General features: G+C 45.2%; 1 protein-coding gene across 4 annotated transcripts in view; it reads right to left on the bottom strand.

The window, feature by feature from the left end:
* The window catches only part of TMEM117 (transmembrane protein 117), a 223069-nt gene that overhangs the window by 157293 nt on the left and 43061 nt on the right, over window positions 1-22715 (bottom strand). The window lies entirely within an intron of this gene.

Genomic DNA, 22715 nt, shown 5'->3' with positions numbered 1-22715 from the left:
TGGAGTAACAGCCTTCTTCACCGTTGGACTCACTATTGGTCTTGTCTGCTCAATCTGCCAGAGCCTCTCTTCACATGCGGGGGAAGTCGAGATTTTTAGACCCTCGTCTGGTTTAACCTACTAAACAATGGTAAAATTTACATTCATTGCTACTCCCACTTTTGACACTGGTCCCACACACCACTGACATGTGGTTCTCAGAAGACTGCCCAGAAAGGAAAGTGGACCTCTGCCTGAGAAACTTCACCACCCTTGATTCAGAAATTGTGGCATGAATCTTACCTAGAAAACTTGGGATGCAGCTAGGACAGATGGAAACAATAACATGGCTCTCTTAAACCCAGCTTTTGTGCATGCAAAGCTCTTCCACCTGTTGTCTGGAAATAGGAGATGATCAGGATTTTGTGCCCACAGGTAGTTAGACAGAATGCAATTGTTTCTATCCCACACCCCTGAAATGCAGCTTTAGAATTATTCCTATGGGCATGTGGGAAAGGGGATTCCTTGGACTTCCAATTGATGTCTACTGTTTAAAAACACAACTCTGATACACAGAATTAAAGGTTTGCCGACTACTCCAAAACACTTCCAACAGCCAAAAGAGAAGGCAGAAGTGACTTTCAAATTCAATGAGCTCGTCCTATGGCAGGGCAAGACTAAACTGTCATCTGCAAGGCACAGGCTGAATATTATGGGAGAGCCGAACTCTGGTGTTGCTTCAGCAACAGTCAGCCTTAGATAGAGTCCTATTTAGGAGAAGCAGTTTCTCCCAATTCTCTCCATACGCACAACCCAAAAACAGGTGCCCAATGAATCACAGCTTAAGACACTGAAATAGCCACATAAGAAAATAAAATACCCTACCAAAGATTTTATTAAAATTCGTTAGCTGGAGGTATCCTTTGCACACAACAAGGGCAATTACAGTTAGCCCAGTGCCTCTGAAGTAATGCATTCTTCATTTTCTTTGACTTCAAGATACAAGAACGGAATGGAACTTTCATTTCTACCCATCAAATGTTTCTAGACAATCCTTCACTGAAAAGAACAGCATCTCCAAAACTGCTGAAATTCACCAGGGATCCTCTTCCTTCAGGCAGATTTACAGAGCTTCACTGACTTATCGGTGAGATAAACTCCATTTTTTCACTTACTGCAAAACAGATACTTTTAAAAAATGATGAAGGGGAGACAATTAAAAATGAAATTGACAGAAAAAAGTCTGGGATTCATAAAATGTTGAGTACGGGAAATGCCAGGCTAGGCAAACTAAAACTGTGATGCAAGGGGGCCGGCTAGTGGGCTTTGCTTGTGTGTGTGTTCAGGTGATATTTGTTCAGTTTGCAGAATCTAGGTTCTTTTGATCCAGGTTACCAGTAGAAGACGGCATGATGGGAAGGGCTTATTAGGAGGGGCGAGGTTGATGGGGTGCAAATGCACCCGTGCCTCTATCCCACAACTCCATCCATGACTGCAGATTACACTTCCATGTGTCAGAAGAGTTGGTAACCGGGATTTGCCCCAGAATTACTGAGAAGAAGAAGAGGAAGAAGAAGAGGAGGAGGAGGAGGAGGAGGAGTTTGGATTTGATATCCCGCTTTATCACTACCCTAAGGGACGCGGGTGGCGCTGTGGGTAAAAGCCTCAGCGCCTAGGGCTTGCCGATCGAAAGGTCGGCGGTTCGAATCCCTGCGGTGGGGTGCGCTCCCGCTGCTTGGTCCCAGCGCCTGCCAACCTAGCAGTTCGAAAGCACCCCCGCGTGCAAGTAGATAAATAGAGACCGCTTACCAGCGGGAAGGTAAACGGCGTTCCGTGTGCTGCACTGGCTCGCCAGAGTAGCTTCGTCACGCTGGCCACGTGACCCGGAAGTGTCTGCGGACAGCGCTGGCCCCCGGCCTCTTGAGTGAGATGGGCGCACAACTCTAGAGTCTGTCAAGACTGGCCCGTACGGGCAGGGGTACCTTTACCTTTAAGGAGTCTCAAAGCGGCTAACATTCTCCTTTCCCTTCCTCCCTCACAACAAACACTCTGTGAGGTGAGTGAGGCTGAGAGACTTCAGAGAAGTGTGACTGGCCCAAGGTCACCCAGCAGCTGCATGTGGAGGAGCGGAGACGCGAACCCGGTTCCCCAGATTACAAGACTACCACACTTAACCACTACACCACACTGGCTGAGCAATAATCCACACAGAATTCCTCTGACCTGGCAGCAGCATACAGAAGATCTGGATTTAATCACAAAACATGCCCCCTTCAGTGGCAGAGGAAGCCGCTCAGGTGCCTGGGGCGGCACGCCCAGGCACAGGGCAAGCCGTCCATGGGGCAGGGCGAAGGGGGGCGAGCCACCGATAGGGGCAGGGCGCACCTACAGCTGGGTAGGGGGCAGCAGGCGGACCGTTTGGGCAGCGCAGAGCCTGTGCCTGCCCAAGCTGCCACATCTCTCCCAGGAGAGACGTGTGGCTGGGGCGCGCTGCAGGCCCCGCGGTGAGTGCCGCCTGGCACTTTGTCACTCCCTCAGTGGTGACACCCAGGGAGGCCCACACCCACCGCACCCCCCTTCCTCCGCCCCTGGCCCCCTTCTCCAAGATAGGGCTGCTTTACCCCATCATATCCCTGACAACCCAATAGTATCTAACAGTGCTTTCAAATTCCTCTGCACAATTTGCATCCAGTTCAGCAATCTTGCACCAGAGGATTTTTGGACCTGAGATTCCTTAAGTTTGCATAGCTGTCAACTTTTCCCTTTTCTAGCAAGGAATCTTATTCGGAATAAGGGAATTTCCCTTAAAAAAAGGGAAACATTGACAGCTATGAGTTTGCCTTCCCATTATGCCTTGTGCTGGAGGCATGAGCCCTAACTCCTGGGAGGTGGATGGTCCTGAAATATTCATAGCCTGACTGAATCAATCAACAATAAAAAACCCCAGTTGGGTAACACTTAAAATTCCTGCTCTCACCTCTTTGAGCCTGCACGCTATGAAACGAGCTAATTGCTCTCAATTAACTGACAGCAACCACCTACTACATTATCCGAGGATTACAAATTAAATTCTCATCATGCCTCTTTGTGAAGAGGAAACTACATATAAACAGCATAATGGACTTTGATTAACTAAAGCCTGCTTGGTTTTTAAAAATTATTTGTTTTACTAGAGCCGGGACAAGTTTCCATGAGTTTCCATTACCACGTTGAAATGTACATGTTGGGTGGCGGAAAGAACCATTCGTCAAACTGCTAAGCAAATCACGTGAAAATCCCAAACTTCCCCTTTGTTTTTCATTCAAGTCAGATGCTAATCACAGTTCAGACAAAGCTGTGGGGGGAAATTCCCAGAGGCTGGGTTTTCAGGCACTGGGGTCTTCAGCTAAACCAACAGGACACAGCTCAGGGCCTCTCTTGGGTCCTGGGAGAAATGAAGCTGTGCAAATCCCCCCCCCCCAATGGAGCTAATATTTGGGCAGTGTCTTTTTGGTGTAAGCCCCCTCCCTCCGCATGTGACTGCAGCAGGACTGGGAGGCAGGAACAGGACAGGACAAAAAGCCATCTTATGGACAGGAGGAAGGGTTATATAAAATGAAATCTGGCTACATAAGAACATTGCCTCATGTTAAATCAGGTCCATCCAGTTCAGTATTGCCTTTACTGACTTGGCAGTGGCTTTTCAGGGTTTCATGCTGAAGTACAGTAGATGCTCAGGTTGCGAACGTGATCCGTGCAGGATGCATGTTCGCAACCCGCAGCATTCGCAACCTGCAGCTGCGCGTCTGCACACGCGTGGGTTGTGATTCGGCGCTTCTGCGCATGTGCAAAGCACGATTTAGCGCTTCTGTGCATGTGTGACCGCCGAAACCCAGAAGTAACCCGTTCTGGTATTTCCGGGTTTCGGTGGTCCGTAACCTGAAAAAACACAACCTGAAGCATCTGTATGTCCCAGTCCTAGCTGGAGATGCTGGGAGTTGAATCTGGGACTTTGTATATGAAAAGCAGATGCTTTGCCACTGAATTATGGCCCTTCTGGTTTAATTTATTTGGATACTACCTTTCAAGACTATACAGCCCTCCTGTACAAAACATATAGGGGTGTCTCCAACTCCATTCATGGAATCATAGAATCTTAGAGTTGGAGGGGACCCCAAGGATCATCCAGTCCAACCCCTGTGATGCAGGAATCTCAGCTAAAGCATCCATGACAGGTGGCCATCCAACCTCTGCTTAAGGAAGGAGAGTCCACCACATCTCGTGGGAGTCTGTTCCACTGCTGAACAGCTCTTACTGTCAGAAAGTTTTTTCCAAATGTTTAGTCAGAATCTCCTTTCTTGCAGCTTGAAGCCATTGGTTCGAGTCCTACCCTCCAGAGCAGGAGAAAACAGAGTAGATCCACCGATGACAATGGTCTGAAGTTAGTCATGTCCATTAACATGAATGGGTCTACTCGGAGCAGAACTTAGTTGGATACAGTTGGCAACACACAATGAAGTCAATATCAACAAAACCAAATAACCTTAAACTACACATTATACACAGCTATAAATAAGGCCAGCACGGGCAGCCTACTAGCTCTCCATCCAATTTAATGAAAAGCCTGGGTGAACAGATCGTTTTTTTAACTAGCTTGGTAAGATCAGCCAAGGTTGGTCAGAGAAGCTCAGGAGTAGTCTGGTTCCTCTATTACACCTTAAGTTCCCAGTATTTTACTTCTAACTGGGCATACAGATGTATAAGCCCCATCCAGAGACTTCTTGCATGTGTAAACACTTCCATATACACTAAAACTTTCCCTATTCTCAAAAATTGGGGGGGTGGATGGATCTCTGTTGCCTTATTCATATAGTGGCACAATTGATGCATATGGGTAATACAAACATCATGAAAATTTGAAAGGGCACAGGGTATACCGATTGCTGAGAAGGGTTTTGAAATGTTCTCATGGTTCAGAGTCCCGTGACTGGGAATCTACAAAGTCACTTGAAGAAAAGCAAGGTGCTCGCATCCTCATTCTATTCATGACCCTGTAATGCCACCATTATGCTGAGCAGTTAGACGATGGTAGCAAACCAGTCATCTAATGCAGTGTTTCCCAACCGGTGTTCCGCGGCACACTAGTGTGCCGTGAGATGTTGCCTGGTGTGCCGCGAGATGTTGCCTGGAGGGAGGCGGGCGAGGGCGTTTGCTTCCCGGAGGATGGAGCGAGGGCGCCCCCTGCTGGGCCGGGGCTCGCTCTCCCCAGAGGGTAAATCTGGATCAAATGGGGCGAGGGGCGGGCAGAATTCTGGGGGCCACTGATGCCCTACAGACCCCCCCCAAGTCCTCCGGGGCGCGCGCTCTGCTGGGCTCTTTTCAGTCGTCGTGCTTGTGGGAAGCCGCCCCTTCCCTGGGCGACGCGCCACCTCGCGACTCCGGAGTCAGTCCCGCAGGCTCTCGGAGGGACTCACGAGCGACGGCGCGGCGGCTCCAGGGCGCGCTCAGCCGGGCCGCCGCGCGCCCCCGTGCAGCCCCTGCTGCAGCTGCCCGGCGTGGAGCGCGACGCGGAGCCGGCCGGGCTTGGAGGCGCCCAGGTAGGGCCGAGCCGGGCGGGGGCGGGGAGGTCTCGGTCTGCTGCGGGCGCAGGAGGGCGAGCGGGAGAGGGGGAGCCGTCGGGTCTCCTGGAAGGAAGCGAGGCGGCGGCTGAGGGGGATGCAGCCCCGTCCCCAGCAACAGGCGCTCCTCGAAGTGAGGCCACAAGTCGGGGCTCGGACAGGGCCTGGAAGCAGCGGCTCCGGCTCTTGGGAGCAGAGAAGGGGACTTCGAAAGCGGCCTGGAGGAGAAAAGCCCCGATGCAGCGAGAGCGGGGAGCGTGCTGCCTTGTCCAGGCCTCCTCGCTTTGTGCCGTCCGCTGCCGGGAGCAGGACACGGGGGCTCCTCGTTCGCATGCTTTCCCGGGTGATCGGTGAGGGTTAGGGTTAGGGTTAGGGTTAGGGTCCCTCAGTCCCTAGCTTTGCTGCCTCCTCCCCCCCCACCCCCAAAGCTTGGAGGTTCCCCGGCAAGGGGGAGGGAAAAAAATTGAAAGTTACACTTTCGTGCGTCCCTCCCGGCGTGACGCTGCGCGCTGACGTCACGGGGCTGTAATGGTGGTGTGCCTCGAGATTTTTTTCATCAAACAAGTGTGCCTTTGCCCAAAAAAGGTTGGGAAACACTGATCTAATGGATGCCCATAAAACAGCATCACTTTGATAGTTATGGACAATTTACAGTGCCTTGCCTATGGGTGCCTCGAGACAAAACACATATAAGTGCCATAGATAAATGCTTGGCAGCAATTTATTCTAGCTATTTGTCATCTGTAATTTTAATGAGTGAACTGCCAGTTCTGAAATGGATCTGCAGCCTGTTACAAGGTATTGCTTCACACATGCTGTAGGTTCCTGTCATCTACCATCATGCCGGCAAAAAGAAAAGGAAGGAACCGTGCACCCACACAATGGAACACAATGACATGGTGCGACATTCCAAACAAGCTATATATAGAGGAAACTAACACATCCAGTTTGGGGAGGAAAACTACATGCAAATGTGGCGTGTGTGAGAAAATTCACAGTAGTTAAACTGTATTCTGCCTTTGACCCTTGTGCAGAAGTTCCCAAGCGCCTGACAAACCAGCTTGGCTGTTGGGTGATTTGGAGCTGCTGCACAATGCTTGATGCTTGGGAAGTGCTGAACACAGGGGCTTGCAAAGCACATTGTGCAGCATTTCCCAAATGGCCAGCAGCCAATTGGTTGTCAGGTGACTGGAAAGCAAAGTGCAAGCCCTGTGCTTGGTGCTTCCTGAGCGGAGCAGTTCTCTAGTGCCCAACAGCCAACTGCAACAAGGAACCTTGACAGATGTCAGTTTGTTTGGCTGCTGTGAAAATAGGATGTTGGACTAGATGGGCCTTGGGACTTAGCCAGCAGGGTCCTTAATTACACTAAGTAGCTTCCGGGAGGAAACCTACAGTCCTCGTTGCATTTATGATGGTAACATTTGTTTGAGGGATTCATGCCCAGCCCTTAGAAATCCCAGAGCAGCTCACACCATTTGAAAACGCCATAATATAATTTGAAAGTACACAAATTAAGACATACAAAAATATACCAACCCCCCCCCAATAAATTTATTTGCCATGAACAAAATAATGAGATGCCTATAGCATTTACTATAAACCTTCTGCAGAATATTCACTGGGCTATGATGGGTTCACGTGCTAGCACATTTCAAAGCTAAGCAGGGTCCCGTATGGTTTCAAGCTGGATGGGGGGACTGCATGTTGGGATTCCTGCATTTCAGGAGGGTGGACTTGATGACACTTGGTGTCCCTTCCAACTCTACACTTCCATGATTCTATTGAGTATACCTCAACCTGTTCTTCCTCTTCAATATCCAACCCGTAGCAAAACCTTCTACCCCCCTTTTTTTCTTATTCATCTTTAAATTCTTAGCAGCTTTCCAATGGAAGCTGAATAGCCCTTTCAATGGCCTTAGGCCAATTTAATATATGTAATGTTCATACAAGCAATACCTATATGGCATATCATGCCTAGGAACAGCGACCACATCTCACCAAGCGTTGGTCTTTGTGTAGGCAAAACAACACCATCCCCAATCACAAGGGAAATATCTCAGTAGGGTTGGGGGGGGAGGAGAAGAGGAGGAGGAGGAGGAGTTTGGATTTGATATCCTGCTTTATCACTACCCTAAGGAGTCTCAAAGCGGCTAACAATCTCCTTTCCCTTCCTCCCCCACAACAAACACTCTGTGAGGTGAGTGAGGCTGAGAGACTTCAGAGAAGTGTGACTAGCCCAAGGTCACCCAGCAGCTGCACGTGGAGGAGCAGGGAAGCAAACCCGGTTCACCAGATTACGATTCTACCACTCTTAACCACTACACCACACTGGCTCAGATTGCAGAAGATCACAAGATTGCAGAAGATCACTTTTTTGTTGTTTAGGGGGGGATGAAATCTCCCTCCCCTATTGACACCTGAACATGGTGAATGGTCACAGAATGCTGACCTTTAGAGGGTGGAGAACTGGGAAACTGGGGAGGGGACAGAATGGCTGAAATCCTGAACAAGGAGCACTCCAGACTAAAACATTTATTTGCAGATCAGGTTTGCTACTAATTTATTCCCAGGGGGTTGGTTTCCTATTGCTAGCATAGTTTACAGCAGATGAGGGGGCAGATGGGGGTCCAATAGTATTCTCAGTTATAATGTGTCTCATTATAGTCCATCAGCATCAGTACCTCTTGTTGTTGTGGTTCTGGTTGTTGAAAGCATATGAACAAATGGAATAGAGAGTTACTTCTGCATCCCTGTTGTTAACAAACAGCCAAATCTGCAGTAGAGTGTCAATATTATTATGGGAATCAAGTTTGACTTTTGTACATAAGGGATTATCAACTGATGAAAATAGAAGTAGCTGTCAGGTTCCATTAGAAATGTACATGATGCACTTAGCTTCAGCATGCTACAAAAGACTGGTGCAGAGCAGAACTTCTACAGCGTTACATCAGTCTTCCTTGAATAATAAATGAAACTCTATTCTCCACAGACCTCCGAGATTATAGAAAATTGCATTTACCCCTATTAATACACCATTTTCTGTTTAAAATGTTTAATGTTCGGTACACTCTGTAGATTCCTTGGCTGCCAAGCAGGTATAGCACAAATTTGATGTATAACACAATGACTAAAAAAGTACTCAAACAACTCTCCCAAGAGAATGAAGTTGGTAGGTCTGAGGAATTCAATCTTTGAGAATTCCAGTATGAACTGATCTGATTTACACCTCTCAGATGAAAGACTAATGCATAAGAAGGGCCTGCTGGATCAGCCCAATGGCCCATTTAGTATCCTGTTCTCACAGCGACCAACCAGATACCTGAGGGAAACCTGCAAGCAAGAGCACTCTCCCCTCTTGTGGCATCAAACAACTGGTATTCAGAAGAATTGCTGCTTCTCACCATGCAGCCAAAGAACAGCCATTGTTGCTAGATCAGGTCCTCCCTTAAAGAGGTGAGACCTGGACAACCGACACCCTGTGTTGTGGGTGGGTACGTTTGGTCAGCCACAACACCCAATTGGTAGGTCCCTTGAAGCTGGGTACAATCTGGCCAATGGGATGCAGTCCAAATGGTTTGAGGGACCTATTTATGCCCATGCATGTGACCCAGAGCTTCCTCTTTTGGCACGTACATTCGGAACATCCGCCCACTTCTCCCTACTTTTAGGGCTTGTTGCGCTTGACCTTGCTATGCTGTTGTGTGTCGTCTGTCGTTGGAATAGGGGCACAACAGGAATTCTCCCCACTTGGCTGATCGGCTGTGGCCATTTGGGTTTCGCCTGCCGTATAGCAAATCGTCACAACTTGTAAGGTTGCGGATAGGCTCTGGTTCAGGTGATAGGGATGGGAGAATGCTCTCACCATCCCTATGTGAAGGGTATTCCGTTAAAGGAATCCAGGGACTTGATGGTTTGGTCAACCCGAGAGGGGGTTGTGCCTGTGCCTGAGTCCAGGGGGTATTTGGGTGGCAGAGTTAGCCCGTGACCGGCTTTCCGCTTATCCAGGTGTTCACCCTTGGCTGACCTATGCTGGTGCCCTGAATCAGCACTATGTGCAAGGCAGGGAGCTAGTCGAACCAGAGCCTATGCAACCAGCCACTTTCTGTAGTCAATAAAGTTGCGGCCTAAATTCTGCCAAAAACCAAACCAAAAATTTGAGTCAATTGTGAATTTATTTGGGGGGGGGGGGGTATCTGGGACTGAACATGCAATAGCCACTGATGCAGTATTAGACCACTTTAAACACTCATGGCTTCCCCCTAAAGGATCCCAGGAACTTTAATTTGTAATTCCCCTCACAGAACTTCCCAGAGTTCCACAAGAAGAGGGACGTTGTAGATCCATGAGGGGAATGGGGGCCTCTTAACAACTCTTAGTACCCATAACAAACTACAGTTCCCATGATTCTTTGGGGGAAGCCATGACTGTTTAAAGTGATATGATACTGCTTTAAATGCATAGTGGAGATCTGGCCTAACTAACATATAGGTCAGAACATAGCAACTTTTGCATTTATTTACAAAAAGCATCCGGAACAGTTTTGGGCTAGAGAATTCTAGAATTCTATATGTGCAGAAATGGAAAGGAAGAGAAATTGAAACCAAGGAAGAATGGATATTAAAATTAATGGAGTATGCAGAAATGGTAAATCTGACAGCAACAATAAGAGATCAAAGTGATGAACTTTTTATTGAACAGTGGAGACCCATTTTGGACCATTTGAGAAAACATCATGGTCAAATGGAATCGCAAGCAGAATTCGAAGTATGAGCAGCGGAGACAAAATGATAAAAAATGCATAGATAATAAATGCATAGATAATAAATGCATAATAAATGCACATTGGATAAATGTACGGTGTATAATGCAGCAGGAATAAGGGTGGGAACAAAAACACCATGGAGGTAAGGGTGGGAAGTCAAAATGTCACCGGGAATTAACATCAAAGTTGAAGTTAATATGTAAAAGCTTTTGAAATGCAATAAAAATCTAAATGGAAAAAATGGATTGCATTCAGAAATGTGCATTTTGAAAGAAAAAAAGATTTGGGAAGTTTGTTTTTAAGAGGCAATGTGTTTAAAAAAAAATTAAAGGTAAAGGTACCCCTGCCCGTACAGGCCAGTCTTGACAGACTCTAGGGTTGTGCGCCCATCTCACTTAAGAGGCCGGGGGCCAGCGCTGTCCGCAGACACTTCCGGGTCACGTGGCTAGCGTGACAAGCTGCATCTGGCGAGCCAGTGCAGCACACGGAAACGCCGTTCACCTTCCCGCCAGTAAGCGGTCCCTATTTATCTACTTGCACCCGGGGGTGCTTTCGAACTGCTAGGTTGGCAGGCGCTGGGACCGAGCAACGGGAGCGCACCCCGCCACGGGGATTCGAACCACCGACTGTTCGATCGGCAAGCCCTAGGCGCTGAGGCTTTTACCCACAGCGCCACCCGCGTCCCTCAAAAAAATAATAATTAAACAACCACAAATTTAATCTGATTTTTGATGGGAGGGTTATAATCGCAGATTAATGCAGAAAAAGAACAGAACAGACTTTGTAGTGAGCACATTCTGAAGTTGCTCTGACCAGAAGAAAACTGACTTGTCCATCCCTAGAATGAAAGAAGGCAGGATTACAAAAAAAAGAAGATAAAATTAGAATCTGTTGTATGATAGGCTGACTCAGATGTCTAGAACTGTATAGTGCAAAGGAGCATAAATGGACAATGGGAATAAGCCTGTACTCACATCAAAGGGGTGTGCAATTAGGTGAGCTGAATCAAGGGTCGATGAACAGGGCTCTGCTCTTCACTAAAGTTTTGTAACGCCTTGTTTAATATACTTATTGTACTGTTAAGTCTCCTTGAAAGCTAAGGAGAACTTAACTGATAAAATCGACTGCTTTAATTAAAAGCACTGGAGGTTGAGCGGGTAACAAATCTCTAAAAAAAACCCAGGAAGCTGAAAAAGCTTTGAAAATGGCAATTCGTTTTAAAGCCCTGCGATGGGTTTCCAATTAACGGTCTTTAAAAATGTACCTTACAGATTCCTAACTGGGAAAAAGGCCCGAAAGTGGCAGGCAATGAGAATCCAACAATGACCGTGTGCAAACCTTGCACACTCAGTCACTTTTCAGCAAATGCTTCTGCGGTGATTCAAAAAGCCTGTGCGCGTTTTTTCAATTAGGTTAGGAAATAAGTACATCAAAGCAACGTCCCTCGAGTATGCTGGGCAGGCAAATCCCCACCTGCTTAACACAGAAAGCATTTTATCTCCCTCCTGCTCAGGAGTTTGGTCCATCACCAAATTGATCACCATTAATGAGATTGCTACCATCCTGCGTAGAGACAAATGGCAGGCAGAGCTGTTGGACCCAGGGTACAGCTGCAGAACGCAGCGGGCCGATGTTCCCAGCTGAGCCGCACAATCTTCACCAACAGCCGGCAACCACCAAATTGAGTGTGATTAATGAAGGATTCGCCAAATAGATGGCCTAATTAAATAACAGTGACTAATTAGTAATTAGCACACGATTTAGGCAGATAAAAGCATTTAGACACATCAGATGTAAATCTTGCCATTAAAAGAGGCACCTTTTATGTTTACAGCGGTACCTCGGGTTACAGACGCTTCAGGTTACGGACTCCGCTAACCCAGAAATAGTACCTCGGGTTAAGAACTTTGCTTCAGGATGAGAACAGAAATCATGCAGTGGTGGCAGCAGGAGGTCCCATTAGCTAAAGTGGTCTTCAGGTTAAGAACAGTTTCAGGTTAAGAACGGACCTCTGGAACGAATTAAGTTCTTAACCCAAGGTACCACTGTACATTCTTTTGTCAGTCTTAAATCTTCCAGAGTTCAGCTGCATTGGCTGGCCCCAAGTCTAGTGTTATGAGATAGGGAGAGAAAAAATGTTCTTTCTCCACTTAATCCACCATTTTATACACTAATATATGCAGTGGTGCCTCGGGTTACATATGCTTCAGGTTACATACGCTTCAGGTTACAGACTCCGCTAACCCAGAAATAGTACCTCGGGTTAAGAACTTTGCCTCAGGATGAGAACAGAAATCATGCAGCGGTGGTGAAGCAGCAGCAGGAGGCCCCATTAGCTAAAGTGGTGCTTCAGGTTAAGAACAGTTTCAGGTTAAGAACGGAGCTTCGGAATGAATTAAGTACTTAACCTGAGGTACCACTGTATTATAGATGGGTCCTCTCCCCAACCCCCAACCCCCCATTTCTATTTGCATGGCTTTCTTCCATGATACATCAGGCCAAACACTTCTCCCAGATTACAAACTTTTACCTAACTAGCAGGAAAATGATGGAGAATGCATGGGGCATTGCTGCAAACAAAACTTTTTTGACATTTTGATTAGGGCCTAGGGGTGACACTCAGCGATGCCTGACCCCATTTGTAGTGGAAGTCCACTTGCACAACGGGACTTTGGGTTTCCCCTCTCCTGCCTTCAGTTCTCTGTGTGCCCCTAAAATCTGCCTCCCAAGCCTCCGAAACAGATGGGGGACGGCATGCAGGGAGCTGCAGGAAGGAGGGAAGAAAGTGGAAGCCCTGCTGCATAAGCAGAAAACCACTCTCGCTATGTTGGATCTCACCCCATATATTTCACATACGTTTACATAATATATGACAGGGGTTGCCAACATGATATCCATAGGTATAACAGGACCCTTGAGGGCTTCTGTGGGTACCCAGCAAGTCTTTCATTCACCTCCCCCACCCATTCTCCCCTTGGTCACGGGGTGGCAAGTGTGGTTATCATTTTCTCCCTTGAAAAGTGCAAAGACTTGAAGGAGGAACGTGACGTTCTCTCCCACTTCCTCTTTCAGATAGATTGGAAAAGTGAAGAGTATGGACTGCCAATCAGCTGGAAGGTTTAGGTACTCCACCATGAGATTATTTCATTCTTAACTGTTCACGTACAATTATTTAAAACCCTTTTAACACATTGTTTACTTTCAAGGGAACCAGAGAGACTCTCAAAAGCCATGGAAGAACCATCACCCAACCCCTAACTGTTGACAGCTCATCTATATTTCTCAGAAATCATCTCTTTAAAAAATGCATAAATGTCTACAAGTCATGAGGCACTGGGATAGAAAGCTGAAAAATGTTTAGATTTCACACCCTTTGGTTGTCCTGAGAAACTGCCTTCAACTTTTTGGCAGATGCAATCACGAAATCCCATCTGTTTCCCACACTTAACATTTCCAAAACGCCTGCTCAAACCATATGGGTGCCGTTGTTTCTGATCAATTATTTATTATATATGGAAAAATAATTAGACAAATATGATTAATGGATGGGAGCATTGAGCACTTGCAGATGGCAGAACTAAATATTCATTTGTTGCAGAGGCTTCTTTGGGTAGTTAGAAAAATAGTGTTCCATGTATGATTTTTGAATCTCCTTTTCATATATATATATATATAGAGAGAGAGAGAGAAGGCAAGTTAAATTTTTGGCTTCCTCATCATTATCCACCCCCACCCCCATGGTAACAAAAGATCAGATGGTTCAAACTTAACAAATACAGTTTCACACTAGGGCTGATTCCAACTTGCTGAAAAATTCTGGCCAGAACGGGAGTGTTAAATAAGAGACTCCAAAATGCTTAGCCACAGTGCCCTCTAGCAGTCTCCCGCCTGATTTCAGAATATTCAGTTCTAATCTAAATTCTTTTATGGAAATCGAGCTGTAAAGCGACCAAAAGAAGACAGAAAAAAATTATTTAACCTATAGTAATGCAGACGTTCCCAATAGCCTCTGTGTATGTGCCATATAAAGTCAACCCAATATTCCTTCCCAACAGCTCCTTCTTTTTGTAGTTCCCAATACAAAGCCAACAGCAGGCAATCTAAGAATAGAAAGATAAGCAGATTTATATGGAGATGCCTGACCAATAGGGAGGGGTGAACCTGTCAATTCTGGCTTCTCTCAGTTTTTCATTTTTCCAGTCTTGCTTCTTCACATTTTCACATTAGTTTCCGTACACACACACACACACACACACACACACACAGTCCTCATAAAAATTTGCCAGCAATTTAGTGTGAGTTGCATGTAATTTACCTAAATACAATGCATTTTTGTAAGTCATTTCCACCAATATATATACTTGTCTTCATGCTTTACCCCAAAGAGATGTCTCTTTGGGGTTGTTCGCATTACTTGACTGGAGAACTGCTCTGCAAATCTTGATGGATGGCTGTGTTTAGGTTCTCAGATTGTTTCAGAAGGTGCAGTTCAGGTAGATTCGCCTTTAAATGTGAACTGAATCAAATTTATCTAACTTGAATTCACACTTTTCACTCGATTATTAGCTTCCTTTTGCTTTTTCTCATCAGCAACAGAAATACATGCCCAACTGGCTTGCTGGGTGCTTTCATTACATATCTTTAGGCGCCAAGCAAGAACCTTCCACTTCTCCCAGGCATTTGGCTAATTAAATAGGGCTTCTATATGTCCAGGTTTTCCCAGACACGTCCCCGAATTGCTCAGGAAAATGGCATCTGGGCGGATTTGTGCTGAATTGGCAAAATGTCCAGGAAAACCCCAACGTATGGCAAGTTGGGCTGTTTTTATTTTTAAAAAAATCAAAAAGGAAATCTAAGAAAAGCCCCCAAATGAATGTTTTTTGGGGAGATTTTTTTGACCCACGACTCTGTCCAGATTTTCACTTTTGGGAATATGGCAACCCTAAATTAAACAATCTACAGCCTTTTTAAACTTGGCCTGGGGAGTACTGCTTTTGTTTGTTACTCTGCCATGTATTTTTGTGTTTTTATATTGTGAACTGCCCTGTGACCCTTGCATGAATGGTGGTATAGAAGTTTAATAAATAAATAGATAAAATAATAAAGAAATGCATTCTAATTGCATAGGAGATCAGTGACTGAATTGGGCTCTCATCAGAAGCAAATCAGACTCATCTCATTGGGACACACTTTTGAGTGACTGTGATACCCCCTATGCTTGAATCCTGCTTGCAAGTTTCCCACAGGCATCTCAGTGGTCTCTAGAGGGGCTACTGGGCTGGGCTCGACAGGTCTGATGCAGCAAATTTTTCTTAAGTTCTCCTGACTCATGACACCTGAAGAGGGCTCATTTATTTTTGCCATCTTTCCTGGATTTGCTAGCCCTCCTAGAAACCGAATAGTATTGCTGAAGGTGCAGGATAAAAATTATACAAGCAAATACAGATAAATAAGGGCATTTAACTGTTCAACGACAAAAGCCAAAATATCCCACTGGGCATGCCCAGACCCTTGGGCCTACCTAAAAGAGCTCTTTGGATCCCAGCCAAAGCATTTAGGAAGTAAGTGCATGGATAATAAGAATTAATGACTACAAGATTAAATGTAAGCGAGTGCCTAATTAAGCTCAACTCACTGATGTCGGTGGAACTAATGGCCTGATCCTAAGAGCAGCTGTGTGGCAAATTAATGGGGCCAGCAAGTAAAATGGCTGAGGGTGCTATAGAGTGGCGGCTATGCCAGGACGACACTAGCATGCACAGGTTTTGTGGTGCCAGGGTTGCAATGTTGCGGCTACCACTGCTCCACCAGCCACGCATCCCCGCCCCTTGCCCTGTACATTGGAACTGTGCTGAATAAAGTTCTTGTTGATACCAAGCTGGCTATGCAGAAAGAACAAAGACTTTAAGGAAGCCACATACATTGTGCCTTGACTGCCTTTAGGGTGCTAATTTTTAGAAGGGAAAAGGTGTATAGACACACAAGATGTAACCGGCTGTACTTTTGAATAAATAAGGTATACTATTCATTGTATCAAATTGTAGATTTCAACAGAAGTCTCATAAAGTTCAATGAAAAAAGCAGAAGACCCAGTGGATCAGTTCATTCTCTAGTCAGTTCATGCATAAGATCCATACATCTATAAGTATCTATTCCACCTGTCTGTTCATAGAGTCCAATAATCCACATGAAGGGTAATCCTTTCAAATAGTCTAATACAAGGATTTCCGGAATATTAGCCTTGTTTCGCCATCCTAGGCTTCATCAGTAGAACAGGCTCATATGTAATATTACAGGGCAGTGGATCTTATAGCATAGTAGTGGTTGCAACAGACAGGTGGAATAGATACTTATACATGTATGGACCTTATGCACGAACTGATCCACTGGGTCTTCTGCTTTTTTTGTTGAATTTTATGAGACTTCTGTTGAAATCTACAGTTCCCATCATCCCTGACCACTGGTCCTGCTAGTTAGGGACAATGGGAGTTGTAGTTCAAAAACTGCTGGAGATCCAAGTTTGGAAAACTCTGATATAGGGGAAGAGCCATTGTTCACAGTGGTAGTGCTTCTGAGTTACAGTACATGCAGAAGGTTCAGCAGCTGCATTAGCCCTGACGTAGGGGTTGCTCACGTGGTATCCTCCAGATGTTGTTAGACTACAACTCCCATTCGGCCCAGCAGACATGGCCAATGGTCAAGGTTAATGGGAGTTGTAGTCCATTAATATCTCTGAATTAAAGAGAGATGGAAGCTGCAACAACGTCCCCCTCTCTTTCTAATTGGGCCCTTTGCTGAAGAGGTTTCTTTGGGAAGCATCTGGAAAATCAGCAAATGGCTACACAAATGAGTTCTTATGTCACACACACACAGCCCAGTATTCATCGTCTGCTTCACTTTCTGCCAGCTCTGTGCGGTGCAAGCTATGCTTCGGTGCAATGTGCCTTCTTGACCAAAAAGGGAATACCTTAATTCCGTGCATACAAAAAATGAACCAGATCAGACATGCATTTCTGACACAGTAAATCTCTTCATAAAGGGACTGTCATGGAAAGGAAGCTTAATACGACAAGCTTGTGTCACGTCCAATCGCAAGACTTTGCCACCCCTGTTACCTCAGCACAAGCCACTTTCGGATCGCAGCAACTGTGGCTACCTCCAGACAACTTGTTTATTGAACATTTCATTCTGATTTGGTTGTGGCGAGGTTTTACAACACTTACCCCACATTTCCCAGTGCACGGTCCCATCGCTTTCCTAGTTAGAAAAACTCCAAGAGGGTGGTGGAGTTGGTTGTGCAGGAGTGCTAACTGAAAACAAGATGTCGGACTCAATGAGCCATTGGCTTGATATAGCAGGGAGATGCCTATATCTGTGCGTATTTTTTCCTCTAGGGAACATTTATGCTCCTTGTGTCATTTAGCAACAAGGGGGAAGGCTGTGTGGGGTTGCCACAAGGAAAGGGAAAGGGGCAGCAAAATCAGGCCCAGAGAGTACAGTCATACCTCGTGTTACGTTTGCTTCATGTTACGTTTTTTCAGGTTGCGTCCCGTGGCGACCCGGAAGTACCAGAAAGGGTTACCGTATTTTTTGCTCTATAAGACTCACTTTTTCCCTCCTAAAAAGTAAGGGGAAATGTGTGTGCGTCTTATGGAGCGAATGCAGGCTGCGCAACTATCACAGAAGCCAGAACAGCAAGAGGGATTGCTGCTTTCACTGCGCAGCGATCCCTCTTGCTGTTCTGGCTTCTGAGATTCAGAATATATTTTTTCTTGTTTTCCTCCTCCAAAAACTAGGTGTGTCTTATGGTCTGGTCTTATAGAGCAAAAAATACGGTACTTCCGAGTTTCACTGCTCGCGCGTGCGCAGAAGCACAAAATGACGTCACGCACATGCGCAGAAGCAGCAAATCGCAACCCGCGCGTGCGCAGGTGCACCGCTGCGGATTGCCTTCCTTTCATGTTGCGAATGGGTCACCGGAACGGGTCCTGTTCACAACCAGAGGGACCACTGTAATCATGGTGACATGAATTTGAGCAGGGGTGCTCAGCTACATGAGCAGCCCTGGTGCAAATGCTCACAAGACACTGACATGTGACCCATCAAACTGAACTCCTGACTGCCAGTCATGTATTGTGGGTGTATCAGATGCTTGACAGCTTCCCACAGTGGCAGGCAGCAAGAAAAAACAAGGAAGCTCTTCCCACCTCTTAACAGATCTTACATAATTTGACTTGGCAAGCCACAAGTTGGGCAGCCTAGCCCTATCACCAGACATCTCTAAAAAGGCGATGCGGATGCAGAACCGAGACCCTACTCCATCTATTTCACAACAAATTTAAGAGCAGCTTCTCCATTACTGCGGATAATTAGGTACCAATGCTTCATGAGCATTTTTACTGCTAAAACCCTCACTGGAGTCCACCACCACTTATCAATCAATATAGCACTTATTCAGGCTGCTAAAAACTTTCCAACAGCTGCCAATTTTGTTCTAATTTATTCCCATTTAAGCAGCACAAAGGAAGTAAAGGCAGCGTTACAATGATTTACCCAATGCCATTGTTCCTCCCTCCCTCTCTCCCTTCCTTCCTCTAGTCTGATAAAAATATTTTCAAATGGACCACATAATTCTCCTTCCCCCCCCCCCACTAGGTTACTTCAATTTTAATAGGTTCCAACACTGTAATTTTCGTTTTTGCTTCCAGTTGCGGCAATGGGGCAGAGGCTATAGCAGCAATCAGCTAGAACAATGGTCAAGGTGACATTTGCTAGTTCCCAAGAGTTTCGACGGCAGCTCCTGCTTCCTATTCATTTGCCCCATCTATTTCTATAACCTCCTTTTTTTTTGTCTGTCATGGATAAAGCATCTGTTCTGCAACATTAGCAAAGAATCTCTGCAACATTTTTACACCTAACCAGTATCAAACATTAGGAACGTGTATTAAAATTTGAACACATGTGCACAACATGCGTGTGCATGTATGTATGTGTGTATGGGGGGGAGCTGTCACAAATATACCTGGATAGTGTGAATTTGCCACCTCAGAATATATACCTGACAGCCATTTGTCTGTCCAGCCAGTGGCTCTGCTAATTAGGCGCCATTTTGAAATCTGCAGCATGGCCCAGCTTGTTGTCACATGCAGCCAGGCCTGGGAGCAGGAGGAAAAGAATAGTTCTCTAGGTGACTCTGTCACAAGGACCCAGAAATGTACATTAAGAGAAGCTTTTTGCATATGGGTTGCTCCTAAGGGCACAAGACATTTAGAAGCCATCACCAAAATCAAATGTATCCAAACCCAGTCTGTTCCCTTCCCCTTTCTCTCAGCTTTCCAGAGACACATCTCCCAACTTTCAGGACATGGCTAGCTTGTTCTTCACAAGGGTTTTGACATAGACTCTTGAGAGTTCCATGGACTGCAAGAAGATCAAACCTAGCCATTCTTAAGGAAATCAGCCCTGAGTGCTCACTGGAAGGACAGATCCTGAAGATGAGACTCCAATACTGTGGCTACCTCATGAGAAGAGAAGACTCCCTGGAAAAGACCCTGATGTTGGGAAAGATGGAGGGCACAGGGAGAAGGGGACGACAGAGGACGAGATGGCTGGATAGTGTTCTCAAAGCTACTAGCATGAGTTTGACCAAACTGCAGGAGGCACTGGAGGACAGGAGTGCCTGGCGTGCTCTGGTCCATGGGGTCACGAAGAGTCGGACACAACTAAACAACTAAACAACACAACAACATACCCATTGCATTATTGACCGCATTTCACCCTTCCTCTAAGGAGCACAGGATGACATATCTTAACACTACCCACTGCATTTTAACATATATGGTTTTTTTTTCATGATTGTAATTCTGTAGATATAATAATAATAATAATAATAATAATAATAATAATAATAATAATAATAATTTATTTATACCCCACCCATCTGGCTGGGCTTCCCCAGCCACTCTGGGCCGCTTCCAACAGAATATTAAAATACAATAACCTATTAAACATTAAAAGCTTCCCTAAACAGGGCTGCCTTCAGATGTCTTCTAAAAGTCTGGCAGTTGTTTTTCTCTTTGACATCTGGTGGGAGGGTGTTCCACAGGGCGGGTGCCACTACCGAGAAGGCCCTCTGCCTGGTTCCCTGTAAGTTGGCTTCTTGCAGCGAGGGAACCGCCAGAAGGCCCTCGGTGCTGGACCTCAGTGTCCGGGCAGAACGATGGGGGTGGAAATGCTCCTTCAGGTAGTTTAACTAGTTTTTAACTGTAGCTTTGTGTGTGTGAGAGAGAGAGTAAGTTATGTGTGTTTTATGTGCATTTGTTTTAATTTATGTGAGCTGCCTTGAGTTACCAGTTCTGGGGAAGAAGTGGAGTAGATAGATAGATGGATAGATAGATAGATAGATAGATAGATAGATAGATAGATAGATAGATGATAGATAGATAGATAGATAGATGATAGATAGATAGATAGATAGATAGATAGATAGATGATAGATAGATATAGATAGATAGATGATAGATGATAGATAGATAGATGATAGAGATAGATAGATGATAGATGATAGATAGATAGATAGATATAGATAGATAATAGATAGATAGATAGATGATAGATAGATAGATGATAGATAGATAGATAGATAGATAGATAGATGATAGATAGATGATAGATACATAGATGATAGATAGATAGATAGATGATAGATAGATAGATAGATAGATAGATAGATAGATAGATAGATAGATAGATGATAGAGAGAACATTATATATATATATATATATATATATATATATATATATATATATATATGCCAAAGCCCAGTTAAATCAGATCACTGGACTCAGAGTTAACTAGTATGTGCAGATCCACATAAGTAAAATGGAGTAAAATCCCCAAGGACAAGGATAGTCTGGTGATGGTGATTCATGCATTTCTAACCTCAAGACTTGATTACTGCAATGTACACCACATGGGGCTACCCTTGCGTCTGTTCTGGAAGCTTCAGCTGGGGCAAAATACTGTGGCCAGACAGCTAATGGGGACAGACTACCAGCACCACATAACTTTGATGCTTAAAAATTGTCCCTATATTATTGAGTCAGATTCAAGATCATTCATTGATCTGCAAGGCCTTACCAACATGGGTCCAAGATATATTGAGGCCCAATCACTGAGATCTGTTGGTCGTTCCCCATGGTTCAGATGCACAGTTTGTAACCTGTTGGTCTCCCTCCCAGCTGAGATTAGACTGGCATCTTCTTGTTGAACTTCAAGCACATGAGACTTGCACTAAGACTTGTTCCAGCAGACATTTTCAGGAAGCGGTCAGTTTTATGATAACTTTTGATGGTTCTATTGCCTCATTTTCTGCAGCCTGTTTTTATGTACACTGCTTAGAAACGCGAATCATTAATCGGTGTCTAAATGTGGTAAGTAAAACAAACAAATCAATAAAAATGGGGAGATTTAAATGTTCATAATAACCCAGTTAATCTTGGCTGAAACCTCCTGCTACAATTTTAAAATAAGAACAATAATTTCAACCTTGAATATCCAATTTGAGCATAGTCACATTATGAAAGCTTCACATTATTTCTCTTTCGGCAATCTTGAATATCATATTCTTTTTGAGGGGGGACCTCAAGGTTGCAAGGGATTTTTGTAGTTAATTAAGAATCTTATTGATTTTTTAAAATGCGTATATACAATTAAATTTGCCTGCTCTTATCTTGAGTGCTGCATAGAACAATGGCTAAAGCAACAGGAGTAGGTGGCATCATCCGCTGGCTTCAGCTGGGCTCTGACATGCGAGGGAATCAGTTTCTCTGGTCTCTCTCTGCACAAAGGAAACCTTGACTGAATGAGAGTGTAAACGCTTTCAGGGAGCTGCAGTGTATCATCTATAGGCTCTCGAGTTTGAGAAACTGTAAATTTCCTCAGGAAAAGGGGGGGGGAAACATCACCTGTGGGGAATGTGGTATTATTGCTTTCATAAAAAGGAGCAAAACCTTGAAAATGCTGTCCATACAATCCAAGTACATTCCAAAAGAAACGTGAGGTGTTGCCATAGTAACCCCAGGCAACACCTTGATGTAAATCTGAGGCAGAGGCCTATGAAGTGGCCTGGACACCCCATTTTCTTTTACTGGTATTGGCGAGTGTGGATTCCCTGCTTCTCCTCTAGAGCAATGTCTTCCAATTGGCAGTCCAAAGACCCCAGCTGGTCCATGGCACCATTCACATAAAAAAATACTACCACAGAGATATCAAAATTTTCAAAAGTAGGTGTCCGTGGCTTGGCTTTTGAAAAACAACGGGTCTACAATCCTTAGCTAACTGGGTACTACTGCTCTAGAGTCATAATTTCCTTAAT

This window comes from Podarcis muralis, chromosome 10 (genome assembly GCF_964188315.1).
Source record: "Podarcis muralis chromosome 10, rPodMur119.hap1.1, whole genome shotgun sequence".
Classification (NCBI taxonomy): domain Eukaryota; kingdom Metazoa; phylum Chordata; class Lepidosauria; order Squamata; family Lacertidae; genus Podarcis; species Podarcis muralis.
This window is presented reverse-complemented; position numbering and strand designations above follow the sequence as displayed.